General features: G+C 45.2%; 1 protein-coding gene and 1 long non-coding RNA gene across 3 annotated transcripts in view; one reads left to right on the forward strand and one right to left on the reverse strand.

Moving 5' to 3' along the window:
* The window catches only part of PLCB1 (phospholipase C beta 1), a 1,254,316-nt gene that overhangs the window by 1,210,994 nt on the left and 27,212 nt on the right, over positions 1–16,110 (reverse strand). The window lies entirely within an intron of this gene.
* The window catches only part of LOC141057311 (uncharacterized), a 44,281-nt gene continuing 36,557 nt past the window's right edge, over positions 8,387–16,110 (forward strand). For both annotated transcript variants that reach the window (XR_012222028.1, XR_012222029.1), the window contains exons 1-2: positions 8,387–8,485; positions 9,800–9,890. This is a non-coding gene — a long non-coding RNA (uncharacterized lncRNA). The remainder of the gene's footprint in view (positions 8,486–9,799; positions 9,891–16,110) is intronic.

A 16,110-nucleotide genomic window follows, 5' to 3' on the forward strand; every position in this document is an offset into this window, starting at 1 on the left:
AACCTGTTTTAACCTATGGTGGGGGGTGATTTTCTTTCCATTGACTGTTGTTGCCTGCTTATGATTGGTCATCGTCATACAAGAGGAAGAAGTACACGCCCCCAGTGAAAACTATCTGATACCTGTCCTCTGCCTTCAACACAGTTGATCACTGCCTCCTACTACAGATACTCTTTTCCTGTGGGGTCAAAGATCTTGCCCTATCCTGGATCTCGTTACGCTTTTCCAACCAAACATTTAGCGCCTGCTACTCCCACACTACCTCCTCATTCTGCCCTCTTTCTGTTGGAGTCCCCCAAGGCTCTGTCCTAGGACCCCTACTCTTCTCCATCTCTGCCCTTGGCCTGGGACAACTCATAAAATTCCATAGCTTCCAGTACCACTTATACCCTGATGACACTCAGGTCTAACTCTCTGGCCCAGACATTCGGAGTCTAGACAGCAGAATGGCGGAGAGTCTTTCACTCATATCCTCCTTTTCCTCTCGCTTCCTCAAGTTCAACAAGGACAAATCTGAACTTTCACAATAAATTACATCATGCTTTGCAGAGGAGATTACTTTGCAGCAGATCGCTCCAGAGACTAAGTCCCTCTCTTCTCCTACTGGGCATGCTCACGAGACGTTCTCCCATTGGAGATCGGGAGTCATGTGCCCAGGTCCTGCTCTAGATCTCACTGGTCCATCTCGGAGACCTGAAAGCTTCCGGAAGGTTCCGGCTTTAAAAAGCGCGCATGACCGTTGGGCTGTGCGCTAGTATAGTCTCTAGTTGCTACTGGGTGAATGATGATGAATGTATGAACCTGCGAATGACTCATTAAGATCCCCTCCCTCTGATATTACAAATGTGTACAGGGACTTAGATTAGAGTCAGTGCCAGCGCGTGGCAAGCCTCAAGCCACTACAGCATCATCCACAGTGCTAGCGTCCGACACTGCGCCTGCTTCCTTGCTTTGTCGACTAGAGGCAGTGTCTTACGCCGCGCTGCAGTTGCAGCCCTCTTTGGCGTCCGCAGTAGCGACGCCGCATGCACGGTAGGTCTAGACGGACGCAGCTCCTCTGTCTTGGGTCCTGCTCCTGTGACCAGATACCGAGTGTGCATTTACCTGAGACCTGTGACACTAACAGGCTCAGCCTTTCGTGTTTACCTCTGCTGACATTTCTGTGAGCAAACAGAGATTGCTTAGCGCACTTGGGTGACGTTCAACCCGCATGCGCATTTCCGCCATATTGCTCATCTGTCACTACTTAGCAGCAGTGTTTACACCTACTGCACGGTAGACCCCGAGCGGCGAATGCACTTTATTATTTATTTTTATTTAGCGCGTTCTGCCGTTCCTAACACTTATGCATGCCATCAACATCTCCCACCTCGGTTACTGCAACATCCTCCTCTATGGCCTATCTGCTAACACTCGAGCACCTCTCCAGTCGGTCCTTAACTCTGCTTCCCGACTAATTCATCTCTCTCTTTGATACTCCTCTGCTTCTCCCCTCTGGAAATCCCTTCATTAACCTCCAATTCCCCAGTGTATCCAGTTCCAACTACTAACACTGACCTAGGAAGTCGTCCATAACCTGTCTCTTCCATATATCTCCAAACTAATCACCCTATATCTTTCCTCACGTAATCTACACTTATTCGTTCCTCACCAAATCACCTCCAAGGACTTCTCTCAAATATCCCCCATCCTCTGGAATTCTGTGGAACAATACGTCCGATTATCCTCCACATTCGGATCCCTCAGACGAAACTTTAAAACCCATGTCTTCAAGAAAGCTGCAAGGATCACGCTGCCAACTCTCCACCACCTGAGCTACAGCAACCCCCAATCTACTGTCTTTCTGATCATCCTGTAGAATGTAAGGTCACAAGAATAGTGTCCTCTTCCCTCTGTACCAGCCTGTCATTGCTTGTTTACGGTAAGTGATATCTGTATTTTATATGTAACTCCTTCTCATGTACAGCACCATGATATAAATGGTGCTAAATTAATAACACCCAAAAATTAACTCATTAGGAGCCAAACACTTGAATTGCTAATATTTTTGCAATGGAGAGAAGAATTTAAAAAAAAATAAAAAAAAAATTTTAATTTCGCACTGCAGAAAAACTTGGCTAAATGTCCTCTTTATGAACACTATACACTATTTCACAATTATTTCATTGCAAATGCAGCTTAACCCCTTTGACCTTGCCCTTTTTCGTTTCCATTTTTCACTCCCTTTCTTCCCAGAGCCATAACTTTTTTATTTTTGCGTCAATATGGCCATTTTAGGGCTTGTTTTTTTGTGGGACAAGTTCTACTTTTGAATGGCACCATTGGTTTTACCATATCGTGTATTACATAACAGGAACAAAAATTCCAAGTGTGGTGAAATAAAAAAAAAGTGCAATAGCACAAATTTATTTGGATTTTTTTTTACCATGTTCACCAAATGCTAAAACTGACCTGCCATTATGATTCTCCAGGTCAATACAAGTTCATAGACACCAAACATGTCTAGATTCTTTTTTATTTAAGTCGTGAAAAAAAAATTCAAAATTTGTTAAACAAAAATGCGTCATTTCTCAAGACATGTAGCGTCTCCATTTTTCGTGATCTCGGGTTGGGTGAGGGCTTATTGTTTGCGCGCTGAGCTGACGTTTTTATTGATATTGCTTGGGTACAGATACGATCTTTTGATAACCCGTTATTGCATTTTATTGCAATGTGCTCACCAAAAAACATAATTCTGGCATTTTGACCTATTTTCTCGCTATGCCTTTTAGCGATCAGGTTAATCCTTTTTTTATTGCTAGATCGGGTGCTTCTGAATACGGTGATACCAAATATGAATGTTTGATTTTTTTATTGTTTTATTTTGAATGCAAAACTAGACGCTGCACTTGTCCAGTCTTCATCAGATCTCCTGTATGTAGCAGAATACCTCATTTGCTATGAGTGCCGACCACCGGTGGTGCTCATAGCAATCCAGCAGTGACAACCATAGAGGTCTCCAGGAGTCCTCTAGTTGTCATGCCAACTCACCTGTGACCCACGATCACATGACGTAGTCACCGGTGGACGGATTTCTTGCCCGATGGCTGGAAGCGCGCGTCAAATGCCGCTGTCAGAGTTTGACAGCGGCATTTAATGGGTTAATAGCTGTGGGTGGATCGCAATTCCACCCGCGGTTATTCTGGGCACATGTCAGCTGTTCAAAAAAAGTGAAAGATGTGGGCTCACCGCTGGAGCCCACATCAAAGGGAGAGAAGCGACTTGCGCTGTACTAGTACGGCGCAGGTTGCAAAGGGTTTACAGTAAACCCGAGATCTGATACATTCTCGGGGAGCATATTTCAGGACTGAGTGTGTGTTTGACTCTGAAACACTGCAGCGCTTCAAAAGAAAAACATACTTTAAAAGTCGCCGAGAACTAAGTTGTGCTGGAGACTTGTCAGACAGGCGGTTCATGGGTGGCTTCTCCCCGCCCGCTGTCCTGGATGCCATGTCTTCTCCCAACACCCACAGAGGCTGAGACCTGTCAATCCAGCGCAGCGGGCAGGTAGGCACCCACAAGTCTGATTAGTCTCCAGCACAGCTCAGTTCCCAAAGGCTTTTAAAGTATGTTTTCTCTGAAAAGGCGTAGCATTTGAGTCAAACATATATGACTGATCATGCAGCCATTGTCTGAGACAAAATGACCACAGATTGGGCAGCATGTATCAGCTGTCAGGTCCAAATAATGGCTGCCAGGACTGAATTTTTAGAGTATTTAATTTGGGATGAGTTTCTGTTAATGTAATGCAAAGGAAGAAATTTCCGATCGATCACTAAATGATAAAGACCATGGGAAATAAAAGAGGAGTCATCACTTCTAGGTGATCATCTTTCTATTCTCAAGCTCTTCTCGTAACATTTAAGCTGCTGTATCTCAGATGTTACTCGCTGATCCACAGTGACATCTGCAGACTTCTAAAAGATAAGGGAATATGATTTTAATATTACAGATAATAATATTTTCCCTTAAAAAAAATCTGACAAAGTGATAAAGAATTAACAGCCAGACACGCAAGATCTAACGCAGCCCCAGTTCTCCACTCAAGCAGTAAAAATGGAGAAAATACAAAAAATACAGCAGTAATTAAATATGGTCTTGGAAAGGGCAATCAAGCTCTCCCATAGCATGTAACATATAGTTTACAGTAAAAAGAAGGAAGAAAAATCCATATCGCCGCCAAACAGATGCAGACACTTTGTAGCTCTGCAGTTTCCAAGGAAACAGTAAATAAGGTTGGATTTGACACGTACTTCGATTAAAAAAAAAAAGCACAATTTAACTGAAATTAACAGCAGTAATAAAATGTCTATATAGAAATTACACCCGTGAATGGAATTCCACCCCAATACATTGCAATATTTTGCTAATTACGCCGCAGATCACATAATTGGTGGAGCAAAGTCAATAGATTATAGAATATTGAAGCAGAACAATCGGAAAAGATGACGGAAAGAAAAACTCATCTGTTCCATGTATAAATGTCAATTTGTGGCCATTTACTCAGTAAATGCTGAATCTGTCTGTTAACCCCTTCAGTGCTAGGATGGATCATCAGAGAGAGTCTAATAAATTGGAAAACCCTCATTTAGAATTAGGAGGTCATTGGAACATAACGCTACACGTCATCCAACCGGCGATCTTGAGAAACAATTCTTCCGCATAGGTTTTGTGCACACGACGTCTTTTTCAGGCGTTTTCGCCTGTGCACATGCTCGGGCTTACTTTAGTTAGTTTAATCTTGAGAAGTAAAGAAGCGTTCTGCTTGGTACTTTTATGATACAAGTCAATGGGAAAGCTTAAAAGACGTCCGAAAGACGACCAGACTTTTTTTTTTTTTTTGGAGCGTCTTGCCATTATTTTTACTTTAAAAAAATACTGTCAGTTTTTTCGTTATTCATAAAGAAACCATCAGCCTTTTTTTTTTTTTTAAGTAAAAATAACGACGTGGAAAAAAATCGACTGGAAAAGGACAGTAAATAAAAGACTTGGCAAAAATCAGAGGAAAACTCCCCCCCCCCCCCAAAAAAAAAAAAAAAAAAAATACATGGAAAACATGCCTGAAAAAACATCACAAAAGACGCATCGGGGGGGGGGGGGGAAACATCAGAGTTTCCTGAAGCGTCTTCTGCTTGAAAAGTTTTTCAGGATTGCCTGAGTGTAAAAGCTGTAGTGTGCACATAGCCATTGTAGGTAAAATTCTTTGCCTTGGAGAAATTATTTTTCATGGGGAGGAAGGGAGTGACAAAGCAAAGATGCAGAGAAGACATCCAATTGTAGATATAGGATGGAAGCTTAGCAGAGAGCCTTGTAGTGTAAGGCTAAGTTCACACATTGCGTTTTTGCAGTGTTTTTTAATCCAAATTTTAAGCTGCGTTTATGCTAATATATACATTGATCTAATGCCGCTAGGTAAAACATATATAACTGAACATGAGGTTCTTAGTTTAACTTTCTGATCAGACTGTAAGAAGCCCACTGCCCCGTCACAGCGAACCTGTCAGTGGACCCCTATCGCCTTAACCACAGCCAATACCTTTTTTAACCGACCTAAGATATAACAGAATAGCGTTCCCATACCGGTGACAATCCAGCAGCCTGTCAGCTGTTCACTATAGCTGACAACTTGCTGTATAAGCCACGATCAGTGTTGGCACCGTCCATATCTGTTTAACCCCTTAGATGCTGCTGAAAATAGTGACTACATCATATAAATGGTTAACAGTGTGGGGGCTTCCTCTTTATCCCAATTGGTGCCCTCGGATCATGATTGTGTGGTCCTGATGTTTGCCAAGGCAATTCACAACCAAATAGCGGCCTTAGGGTATGTGCACACGTTGCGGATCTTCTAGTGATTTACAGTACAATGTACTGTAAATCTAGGGGAAATAAAAACTGCTGTGTACATGCTGCGGAAAAATCCACGCGGAAACACAGCGGTTTATTTTCCGCAGCATGTCAATTTACCATTATCATAAAGTATAATGTGTCACAAAAAAACAATCTCAAAGTCACTGGGATTTGTTGAAGTGTTCCAGAGTTATTACCACATAAAGTGACACTGATCAGGTTTTAAAAATTTGGCTCTGTCCCTAAGGGGTTAAAGGAGCATCGTCATGCGCTAACCTCCATTGTAGTGATATCGCACCAGCAGGGCGGACGGCCTGGTGCCTCACAGAGCCCATGATGCAACACTGGGTCCTCATGATTCCCAGACCACACCGTCCCACAAGCACAAAACCACAACAACAATGGCCGCCACACAACACCAAATGAAAGGAACATTGAGGGTGTGTGCACACGCTGCGGAATTGGCCGCGCGGATTTTGTAAAATCCGCAGGTAAATCTGCAGGTCAAAAGACCTGTGGTTTTACCTGCGGATTGCTCTGCAGTTTTGCCCTGCGGTTTTTCATCTCCACAATGGAGGAGATGGCAAACCGCAGCGGAATCCACAGAAAGAATTGACATGTCAATTCTTTTTGCGGTTTAAAAACCACGGAAAAATCCGCACCGTCTGCACTGCGTTTTTTTTATTCCCATAGGGAATAATGGTACTGTACACCGCAGCAAAAACTGCTGTGGACCCACAGCGGCCAAATCCGCTGCGGAACCGCAGCAGAATCCGCAGCGTGTGCACACACCCTGAAACTCACATTCCTCAATCTCTCAGATGAGAGCAAAAAAAAGAGGCTGGATACCTTTGCAATCTCCTGCTAATTTAAATTCACCTGTGTCAAATGGGAGGAGTGCACATCCAAAAAAAAAGGACAGCTATGTTTAGGCCCTGTGCACACGGTGCAGATTCTGTGCAGTTCTGCACGTGATGTACAGTACCATTTAAGGCTATGTAAAACAAAAAAGGCTGTGCACATGCTGCAGATTTTTCTGCGCAGATTTGGTGCAGAATAAAAGAAGCAGCATGACGGTTCTTTTGTGCGGTTTTGCTGCAGTTTTCCACCTGCTCCATTATAGGCTATGTGCACACGTTGCGGATTTGCAGCGTTTCCGCAGCGGATTTTACTGCGCAGAAACGTTGCATATCCGCATTGTGATGTACAGTACCTTTAAAATGAATGAAAAAAAAAAAAACGCTGTGCAGACGCTGCGGATTTTTCCGCGCGGTTTTCCTGCGGTACAAAAAATCCGCAGCATGTTACTTCTTTTGTGCGGTTTTCTATCTCCCCTGTCACCAAATCCGCAGGGGGAAGACCGCAATGGAAAACCGCACAAAAACCGCATGAAAACTGCGTGAAAAATGGAAGAAATCCGCAGGAAAAATGCAGGTCATTTGAGCTGCGGTTTTCTTCCATTCTGCACGGAAAAATCCGCAGGGCCAAAAAGTCCGTCTGCACTCAGCCATAGAAATCTGCAGGTGGAAACTGCAGGGGAAATCTGCACTAAAACTGCACTAAAACTGCAGGTAAAACGCAGGTCATTTTACCTGCAGATTTAGCAAAATCTGCGCGGAAAATTCCACAGCAGAATCCGCACCGTGTGCACATAGCCTTAAGCTGCTTACAAAAAGCAGGTTTTGCTTAGTATTTGTTGCATTTTTTGCTCCATTTTCTTCCTGTGCTTTTGTCATGGTTACATTTGTCTCTTCAACTTCAATCAGGTTTTGGCACCAAAAAAGCAGAAAAACCGGATACCTGCATATTTTGCAGCATTATTTGCACTACCCATTGCTTTCAAATGGGTGAAAAATACTGCAAAAACGATAAAAAGATGCTGAAGAAGTGACCTGCTACATTTTGCAAACTCGCAGCTCTTTGGCAAAACAGCCAGGAAAAAAAACCCAAGCTGTGCGCATGAGATTTCTAAAATCTCTTAGACTTTTCTGGTGCTGTGAAACGCTGCTGAAAATTTGAATTAAAAAAAAAAAAGCAAATAAAAAAAATGCTGCAAAAATGCAACATATGAACATAGCCTAGAGTACTTAATGATTTTTTTACCTCAGTATTTGTAAGCCACAACCCTGAGTGGGCAAAAAATCCAGAAGTGGTGATGTGCTTCTATTATACTTTTCCTCTGACTGTTCCTCTCTTGGTTTTGGCAAATACTGAGGTCAGTAGCATAGCTACCGGGGGGGCAGAGGGGGCGGTCGCCCCGGGCCCCGAGCTCTGAGGGGGCCCACCGAAGCTACACTACTGTAATGTATCGGCGTGCACAGCGCGCCCATACAGTTACATTTTGCAGCAGAGCAGGGAGAATCGATCTCCCTACTCTGCCACCCGGCCGCTATGGGCCCCTGAGAAGGCAGTGGGGGGCCCTGGTACCAGCAGTGGGCTCACAGCCAGCAATGTCATCCTGAGTTAATCTGTGCACACAGGACCTGTGATGACGTCACACGAGGGGCGGAGTCAGGGGGGTCACATGATCAGGGACTTCAGTGGCTGGCTGCCAGGACTCTGCTGTGCTGGTTGTCATGCATTGGTGCTGGATAAGGTGAAGTTTATGTGTGGGGTCGGGAGGGGTTTACAGCCAGGTGGATGTAGCAGAGCTGTGTGTGTATGAGGTGTACAGAGCGGAGTCGTGTGTGTAGAAGGTGTACGAAGCGGAGATATGCATGTATGAGGTGTACGGAGGAGCAGAGCCGCGTATGTATGGGGTGAGCGGAGCCGTTTGTGTACAAGGTGTACGGAGCGGAGCTGTTTGTGTACAAGGTGTACGGAGAGATTGGGGGTGCTGCCTTATACTACAGTCTGCCCATGGGGGGAGTGCTGCCTTATATTACAGGCTGCCTATGGGGGGTTGGGGGGGTGCTGCCTTACAGTCTGCTTATGAGGGGCTGCAATATACTATTGAGTCTGCCCATGGGGGGGGCTGCATTATACTGTAGAGTCTGCCTATGGGGGCGGCATTATACTATATTGAGGACTACCTGGTGTATTATACTATATGGAGGCTATCTAGGGGGCCATCATACAATGTGGAGATTATTGAGGGGGCCATCATACAGTTTTGGAGCCATCATTGGGGGATACTAAGGGGTCAGTATGTATACAGTGAGGGGGCATATTACTGTGTATAGGGGAGCTGTACGGGGGGGACTCAGGACATTAATAAATGTAAAGTGGGCACTTATTGTTATAGGGCAACTCAGGTTACAGTGACTGTCAAACGGGGCACACACAGGGCAATATTACATTCTTGGAGACAATATGTGGGCACTGTTTTCTGGGGCAATTGCACCCGGCATTACTATATTATAGAGGGATGCTTTAGAATTTAGAGGTCACACAGAACCACACAGTAGGTGCAGTAATAGGGACACATACAGCTGCAGCGGCTCAGCATTGGGGTATCAGGTGCAGTAATAGGGACACATGGCAGCAGCGGCTCAGTGTTGGGGTATCAGGTGCAGTAATAAGGACACATATGGCAGCAGCGGCTCAGTATTGGGGTATAAGGTGCAGTAATAGGGACACATACGGCAGCAGCGGCTCAGTATTGGGGTATCAGGTGCAGTAATAGGGACACATATGGCAGCAGAGGCTCAGTATTAGGGTATCAGGTGCAGTAATAGGGACACATACGGCAGGAGCGGCTCAGCATTGGGGTATCAGGTGCAGTAATAGGGACACGTATGGCAGCAGCGGCTCAGTATTGGGGTATCAGGTGCAATAATAGGGACACATACGGTAGCAGCAACTCAGCATTGGGGTATCAGCAGGATGAGGAGTTTGTGCAGGTTGGGGATAGATGGTGATGGGGCTGGAATTTGAGAAGTGAAACATGTCTTTGTTGTATTCTCTGTAGCAGAGTCGTGGCTGGAGAAGTTGTCATGTCGGTCTGGGCCAGATGGAAAAGCCAGGAAAAGTGAACGATTCCATCAGAAAGAACGTCAGCGGTAAGGCACTATCTGTAACTGTGCAGTAATCACTTGTATGTTTTGTAGGACTGGTATTTACCACTGACCATGTAATATCCATGTTGGTCTTTATATTGAGATTATTTTCAGTAACAGCGCAGTCATCTCCTACATCCACTACTAGGGTGCGTCACCGAGTTGTAATCAAAGTTACCTAGTTAGGGGCCCACTCAGAAGTTTGGCCCCCCCCTAAAGCAAAACCCTAGCTACGCCTCTGACTGAGGTAAAAAACTCACCAAATACTCAACCTGTCAACGGGGTCTTAGGCTATGTACCCACGTATGCAGAAAATTCCTGCCTAAAAACCGGCCTCCTTCCCAGGAAACGTGCGTTTTTTATGCGTTTTTTTCTGGCGCATCCCCAGTCTCATAGAATATAGTTAGAAATGCGGATTTTTCCACGAAATTAATAAGCATGCTGCGTTTTTTTGCGGAAAAAAACTCATCAATATGCACAAAAAGTGCAGAATTCATTAAAATGAATAGGATGCTTCTTGTAAGCGTTTTTGCCGGTAAAAACGCTTAAAAAAACGCTTACGTGTGTTCACAGCCTTAGGCTATTTTCCTACGATTAGCTTTTGGTATGTTTTTGACGCCTCACAATTTCCGTACCTATTATTTAAATTAGGTTACTTGCATTTTTTCATTGCTTTTTTTGTGTCCTCTTTTATAACATGCGTTTTTATTGTGTTTTTGTCTCCTTTTGCTGTTGTGCTTTAAATAAAGCTGCTTTGTTGCTGATACTTACTGGTATCTGACTTTGACAAAAACTTTATAGATATATTTAGGTGCGGCTTACATAAGTTTTCAGTATGTTTCCACAATGGAAACTCACTAAGGCCGGGGTCACACTTGCAACTGCATAGCTCCCAAGCATCCCGATTCCCGTGGGACAGTCCCGTTTTTGACACCCCCTCCGGGACGGTATTTTTCCCACATTGCACTGAGGCGCCACGCCCCCCCATCCACCGACGCCATGCTCGCCGTCCCAGATAGACGCACCGAAGCCTGCAATGATGTGGCTGGGCTGTGTGTGTTCTGTCTGTGCGCAGAGGACCTGTGAGAGGGGAGGAGTCAGGGGTCACGTGATCAGGGGCTGTGCCTGCCTCCATGTCTATCTGCACTCTGCAGGAGACTGGTCTGCTGTGCTGGTTGTCATGCTGTGAGGTAAAGTTTCTGTGTGGGGTCAGGAGAGGTTTACAGTGTGGATGTAGCAGAGCAGTGTGTGTACGAGGTGTATGGAGCAGAGCAGTATGTGTACGAGGTGTATGGAGCGGAGCCGCGCGCGTGTACGAGGTGTATGGAGCGGAGCCGCGCGTGTACGAGGTGTATGGAGCGGAGCCGCGCGTGTACGAGGTGTATGGAGCGGAGCCGCGCGTGTACGAGGTGTGTGGAGCGGAGCCGCATGTGTACTGGATGTGCGGAGCCAAGTGTGTACGAGGCATACAAAGTTGGCGTTTCCCCCTCTTTCTTTTTCTCTCTGTTCTTTCTTTCCTTTTTTCTTTCTTTTTCTTTCTTTTTCTTTCTCTCTCTCTCTATTCTTTCTTTCCCCTCTCCCCTTTCTTTTGCTCTCCCTCTGTTCTTTTTTTCTGTCCCCTCTTTCTTTCTTTCTCTCTCTGTTCTTTCTTTCCCCTCTTTCTTTCCCTTTCTTTTTTCTTTCCCCTCTTTCTTTCTCTCTGTTCTTTCTTTCTCTCTCTCTCTGTTCTATTTTTCTTCCCCTGCTTTTTTTTCTCTCTGTGTTTCTTTCTTTCTCTCTCTCTTTCTCTGTTCTTTCTTCCCCCCTTTATTTTTCTCTGTTCTTTATTTCTCCTTTCTTTCTCTCTCTCTGTTCTTTCTTTGGCTCTCTGTTCTTTCTTTCTTTCTCTCTCTGCTCTTTCTTTCCCCTATTTCTTTCTGTTCTTTCTTCTTTCTCTCTCTGTTCTTTGTCTCTGTTCTTTCTTTCTCTCTCGCTCTCCTTTTTCTTTCTCTCTCTATTTTCTTTTTTCTCTCTCTGTTTTCTTTCTTTCTTTTCCTTAGTACCAGTCAGTGTGCCCACAGTACCAGCCACTGTGCCCATAATGCCAGCCACTATGCCCCTAATAGCAGTCAGTGTGATCAGCCGTGCTAAATGGGTGTGACTGGGCATGGACATGGGTGTGACTAGTCGTGAAATGAGTGTGGTCAGGGGCGTGGCCTAAAATTTGCAGCGGCGCGCTGCGTGCCACAACCTTTGTCCCTCTTTCCCTTCTTCAAAAGTTGGGAAGTATGCAACTGCAATGCGAGAAACTCACGTGAGTCTCTCACATCAATATCCAGCACTGCCACCGGCACTAGGGACCAGAGTGTGTGGATGCATTTATTTCTATACAGCCGCACACTCCAGTCCCGAGTGCTGCCGGCAGTGCTGGGTATTGAGGCGAGAGACTCGCGTGGTTTTCTTGCATTGCAGTTGCAAGTGTGACCCCGGCCTAAAAACGCAAGTCTATGGGGAAAATCTGCACAGAAAACTCAGCGTACCCGCAACAGAAATTGACATGCTGCGGACCTGAAACACACATCTCAGGTAAAAGAACAAGCTCAGTGGGTGTGAGACTTATATAGATCCCAAGCACTTGGCTGGAACTGTGAGACGCTGCGTTTTTGATGCATCCAAAATACATAGTCTTAAAAACTCATAAAAGGTTTATCAGGGGAACCTAGCCTGAAAGGTGGTTGCCCAGTGAAAACAAGCTATTACCTACCTATTTGCTGATCGTGGGGTCCACCAGCTAGGAATAGGACATTTTATCCTAGTATGATCTGATAAAACATCTGATCACACTTGTCCGCATGTTATGCTATGGGGCTGTGCATATCTCTGCTTTTTTTCTTCTGACATAGCCAGTCCAGGAAAAAAAAAATCGTTGCATGCCTAATTTTAATTTGATATTCAGATTGCACTCAACCATGCAAGTCGATGAGTGCATGGAAAACATAGGACTGCACTCGGATGACAACTGAGTGCAGACCAGTTTCCACTGACTGACAGAATGGAGAAGATGGAGACACTTTTTTCTTCTTCATCTTTTCCTCATCCAAGAAAATCGGATCACACTGTGATCAATCTCTGATCAGAGTATGATCAGCATAATCGGCCCGATTCTTTCAGATGAGAGATATACACTCATGTGACTCTAGCCGTACTTGGTCTGAAAACATGGTCATGAGCATGAGCCCTTAGGGTCCCGTTACACTAAATGACGCACCAGCGATCCCGACAATGATACGACCTGGTCTGGATCACTGGTGCGTCGCTATATGATCGCTGGTGAGCTGTCAAACAGGCAGATCTCACCAGCGATCAGGAGAAGCGAGGACACTGGTATCCAAGGTAAACAGCGGGTAACTAAGCTGTCAGTGACTGCCTTCTGGACATCTGTCAAGTTAGCAGTCTTCCCCATGATTGTGGAGCCTACTGAAACAAACTAAGGCTAGTTTCACATTAGCGTTTATGGCCGCAGCGTCGGGCTGCGCACGGCCGCCGCTAAGCCCCGCCCCTGCCGCGCCTCTGCCGGTAGCTCCGCCTACGGACGCATGACACTGCATGTGTCCTGCGTCCCCTATCTTTATCACTGGGGACGCAAGCTGTGCGCAGTATGCGTTTGGCAGCGCATGCGTCCTTTTGACGGTACGCCGAGCGCAACCAAATTGCAACAGGTTGTGTTTGGCGCTGGTCATCGCACCGTCAAAAGGACGCATGCGCCGCCAAACACATAATGCGCAAAAGTGATAAAGATAGGGAACGCAGGACGCATGCAGCGTCATGCGCCCGTAAGCGGAGCTACCGGCGGAGGCACGGCAGGGGGCGGGGCTTAGCGGCGGCCGTGCGCAGCCCAACGCTGCGGCCGTAAACGCTAATGTGAAACTAGCCTTAGGGTCCTCTTGAAATGCTTAGGAAGCCTTTGCAGGTGTTTTTTGTTAATTATTCTAATTTACTGAGATAATGACTTTTGTGTTTTCATTGGCTGTAAGCCATAATCATCAACATTAACAGAAATAAACACGTGAAATAGATCACTCTGTAATGACTCTATATAATATGATTTTCACTTTTTGAATTGAAGAACTGAAATAAATTAATTTTTTGATGATATTCTAATTTTGTGAGCAGCAGCTGTATATTGAATAGACTGTGTTATGGTAGTGAACAGCATAGGGCAAGTTACAGGTTAGGATCTAGGTCATAAGACAAAGACAATTAGGCTTGGTACATACTGGTATAAGATAGTAACTGTAGTTAGCTATGGAACTTAAAGTAAGATAGTTAATGTTCGGGACTAGTCCATAATGGGAAGGGGGTAATGTTAAGGCCCCGTCACACACAGTGATCTCGCTAGCGAGATCGCTGATTTTGTGACGGCATCAGCAATCTCTCCAGCAAGTTAGTTTTATTCACCAAAAAATGCTGCTAAAAAGGCAACACAAATGTTATACTGCATTTTTTCTCATTATATTCAATGGATAAAAAAAGCTGCAAAAACGCTGCAGTGCTCAAAGTAAGTCAGGAAACAAAGTTGCAGTTGTATGAGATTTCTGAAATCTCATTGCTTTTGCTGGTACTGTAAAACAAAGTTTCTATTCTGCCCGAACCCCCTTCAAAAAATAAGCTATAAAAACGTCACACTTGAACATACCCTTACTTTAAGGTTTGAGATACTGTATATACTCATGTATAAGCCGAGATAGATTTTCAGCCCATTTTTTTGGGCTGAAAGTCCCCCTCTCAGCTTATACACGGGTCATATACCTGGGGGTCGGCAACTCGGCGGGGGAGGGGGAGCGGGTGTGTCAGAGATCATACTTACCTGTCCTGCCGCGGTCTCTGCAACCTCGCTCGCTTCTCCACTGTCTCCCTTCCTGTCTTCAGCGGTCACGTGGTGCTGATAATTACCACTCATGAATATGCGCATATTCATTAGTGGTAATGAGCGGTACCACGTGACCGCTGAAGACAGGAAGGAAGACAGTGGAGAAGCGAGGCTGCAGAGACCGCGGCAGGATGGGTGAGTATAGCGATATTCACCTGTCCCCCGGTCCATCGCTGCTCACCACTGTCTCTGCTGCATCCTGTGTAAGTGGCATTTAGGCAGCAGGGGGTGCGGTGACGTGATTAGTGCGTGCCGCCCCTCTGCTGGCTGAACAGTCACTGACACAATAAGCGGCAGACAGCGGCGATGGACCCAGGACAGTTGAGTAAGGCTTTTTTTTTTTGCAGCACATGGGGGCATGGTCTATGGAGCAGCATATGGGGGCATAGTCTATGGAGCAGTATATGGGGGCATAGTCTATGGAGCAGCATATGGGGGCATAAACTATGGAGAAGCATATGGGGGCATAATCTATGGAGAAGCATATGGGGGCATAATCTATGGAGAAGCATATGGGGGCATAATCTATGGAGCAGCATATGGGGGCATAGTCTATGGAGCAGCATATGGGGGCATAGTCTATGGAACAGCATATGGGGGCATAAACTATGGATATGTATATGGGGGCATAATCTATGGAGCAGCATATGGGGGCATAGTCTATGGAGCAGCATATGGGGGCATAAACTATGGAGAAGCATATAGGGGCATAATCTATGGAGAAGCATATAGGGGCATAATCTATGGAGAAGCATATAGGGGCATAATCTATGGAGAAGCATATGGGGCATAAACTATGGAGAAGCATATGGGGGCATAATCTATGGAGCAGCATATGGGGGCATAAACTATGGAGCAGCATATGGGGGCATAGTCTATGGATTCCACCCTCGGCTTATACAAGAGTCAATAAGTTTTCCCAGTTTTTTGTGGCAAAATGGGGGGGGGGGGTCAGCTTATACATGAGTATATACTGTATGTCTTTCACTTGTGGAGAGATTTGCAGAAACTTATTTAGCAGTGATTTTTTTAAAGTATTGTACAGTATTATCCGCCAGCGAGATTTCGAAAGACAACCATTACATCGGAAGAAAGGAAGTGAAGGCGACAATTTTTGATAATCATCTTATTGACCAGGATTAATCCCTGCGAGTAGACTGAAGTTGTACAAACACAAGGTCAGTCCCTGTCAAATGTCTGATCATTAATCATTGCCACAGGCAGCCACTGAATGATAACAGTGCCCTACTTTTCACACACTGTGCACTGCTAAAATCATAAACCTGGGAATACAAAAGTTATATTGTTGCCTGA

The sequence above is a fragment of the Dendrobates tinctorius genome, unplaced genomic scaffold (genome assembly GCF_039654945.1).
Source record: "Dendrobates tinctorius isolate UK_male_01 unplaced genomic scaffold, ASM3965494v1 ptg000203l, whole genome shotgun sequence".
NCBI classification, from domain to species: Eukaryota; Metazoa; Chordata; class Amphibia; order Anura; family Dendrobatidae; genus Dendrobates; species Dendrobates tinctorius.